Here is a 2,879-nt window from a genome sequence, read left to right as displayed (position 1 = left end):
GGGGAGAGAGAGAGAAACATTGATATTGATGTCAGAGAGAAACTTTTATCAGTTGCCTCCTGTATGTACTCCGAGAGAGGATTGAACCCACAACCTAGGTATGTGTCCTGACTGGGAATCAAACCTGAAACCTTTTGGTGTATGGAACGATGCTACAACTAACTGAGCCACCCAGCCAGTGCAACATTGTGTATTGGAGCAAATACGACTTGCTCGTCAAATACATTAGGTCAATAATATTGATGAGTTCATTTAATGTTGATATTGGATAAGACAAAAGCCACGAGGGTAAAACAAGTGGCTGAAGTTTGGGCAACACTGAAGTAACTGTTCCAAACGTCTCTGTCTCTTCTTGAACAAAAACAAAGTAAACTCAAGGGGCTGCGTATTATTGTAAAGCAGATTCCTCCATTGCTTTTGTAATTCCACAAAATCTCCAATTTACCTGGAATAGGCAGGTCAAAAAACACAGGCCATGAAGTTTCAGTTTTGTGCAGAGGTGGATTTGGCTACTCTGGTAAACAGACTCCATTTGATAAAGCTCATTTTGCCACGTAAAAGGAAATTCTTGCTTAAGTAAATCCGAAGCTTTGCTTGAATGACCTCATTCTTTCACACTTGGAGAACATGGGGAAAATAAAATTAAAAAATGCATTTGAAACACTATCATATTCAGTGAACAAGAGAGGATTCTTAGAATCTCTATTCAAGAATAAAACAGGCTTGCTGCCACTAACAGGGTCTACCTTTTAGAACATGTGTTCTTAGATTATGACATGTAGCACCTCCAGCTATATAAATTTTCCTCAATTCCCCCAGGTTTAGTGGGATTTTACCAAGTAGCATATTGCTCTTTCCCAAATATCCTGAAAATGCTATAAAAATCAATAAAGACACATTTTTGCTCACCATGATCAATAAAATGCAGTGACTAGCACATTACCTGGAACATAATGGACCCTCCAAAACTATCTGTTGATGGATATAAATGAATGTGCTTATTAAAGAATTAAATTTAATGAAGAGAAAACATTCTAGACCACAGAAAATAACTACTAAGAGTATGATTGCATGTAGACACTGAAAGTCTTAGGCCTCTTCAATCTCAAGTACCATCCACTTATTCCTATTGACCTTCAGATATGTTCAGCTTCATGATTCAATGCTGTTTCCTCTGACATGAAAATCCATTAAATGTGATCACCCCATCCACTCCACACACCTGTCAGTTCTGCTGGTAAATTTGCTATAAAAGGTTAGATAATGTAGATGATTCTATGCAAATAAGCCAGTGCAAACTGCCACCTGTGGAGCTTTGTGCTGCATCTTCTCTTTGGCTCCCATGATTTCAGCACAGCTGTGCTGGACAGTTCCTCACACATTGCCACCCTCCTGTCTACAGCAACCAAGGTGGAGAAGCTTTTCAGCCTCACAGCTTTCTCTAAAGCTATGCAAAGCCATTCAGCTGGAGCACAGGTAGCCAAGGGTTTCAATGGCCCTAGGGACAACACTATTACAGTGAGGGATGGAAACCGATGGACAAATGCTCCAGCCTCTCCTCTTCTGGTGGACTATATCTGAGGTGCCTTCAAAAATGGTTCTTTATAGGATCTTCAGCATGACTAAGCTCCCATTCTCCATACTGGTAACCACATCAAAAAACACATCCTTCATCAACCTTTCTTCCTTTCTTGTTCGACTCTCCAACTTCCTTACTTCTGCTTCTTGAAGTCAACTCCAAAATGTAACATTACACCAAATCTTCGCTTTGGTGTACAATCAGGGCTACAATTTTAAGTGGATTTCTAGAATAGTAGATCAGAAATGTTGTAATCAGAAAGTAACACCAAAACTGAAACTCATTATATTTCTAATCAGAGATTTCTGTCTAAAATTTCAATGAGCTGACATTGCATATGTGTGTCCATTACTAATCATGAAAGTTGTTTATCTATACTACTGAATCATAAAGAATCCTGTCATTTCAATTTATCTTTGTTCTCCTCATTCTCTCTTATGAAATTTATAAGTATTTGACTCAGCACATAATCATTGCATTTGTGAAATAGAGATAAAAATTTCTAATTCATGCATGAACTGTGAGGATTAAATTAAATTACACATAAAATTAGTTATAAGATACATGGCCCATGATATGCACTCAACATTTTTAACAATTACTAATCAGACTTCAAACAAGGAATTTCAACCATATCAAGTCACAAATATTAAGAAATTCTGTGATGATTAGTGACTTTTTTTTCAAATGTCCCTTTTCTATCTATGTGTCTATTCAGGTCCTTTGTCTATTTTAATAATTGATTCCTTTTTTTGGTGTTGAGTTTTATAAGTTCTTTATAAACTTTGGATATTAAACCCTTATCAGATGTATCATTGGCGAGCCAAAAAATCCTAGAAGAAAACACAGGTAGTAAAATCTCGAACATTTCTCATAGCATATCTTTTTGATTAATCTCCTCAGGCCAGGGAAACAAAAGATAAAATAAACAAATGCCACTATATGAAATTTAAAAGGTTTTGTACAGCAAAGGAAACCATCAACAAAATGAAAAGACAACTCACTGAATAGGAAGGAATTCCCTAATTATTAACATAGACAATAATTGCCAAGAAAGTTCATAAGAGAGAGAAATCACTCCAGGCTAGGCCAGCCAGAGGAGACCTTGAAGAGGCAGTGGAATATGAGCTGAATGTTAAATAGTAGCAGGATATGAAAAAGGAGAGTGGGTAGACAGAAAGGGGGGCATTCAAACGATAAGGGATAGGATGATTGGGGACAGAAGAGTGTGATGAAAACTATGAAAGATTAACTCACTTACAAGAGAATATCAAGAGCAGAATAACAATATAAAGGAGGT

The sequence above is a fragment of the Plecotus auritus genome, assembly GCF_963455305.1.
Source record: "Plecotus auritus genome assembly, chromosome: 11".
NCBI lineage: Eukaryota > Metazoa > Chordata > Mammalia > Chiroptera > Vespertilionidae > Plecotus > Plecotus auritus.
The sequence above is the reverse complement of the archived record's forward strand: the minus strand, read 5'-3'. Positions refer to the sequence as shown.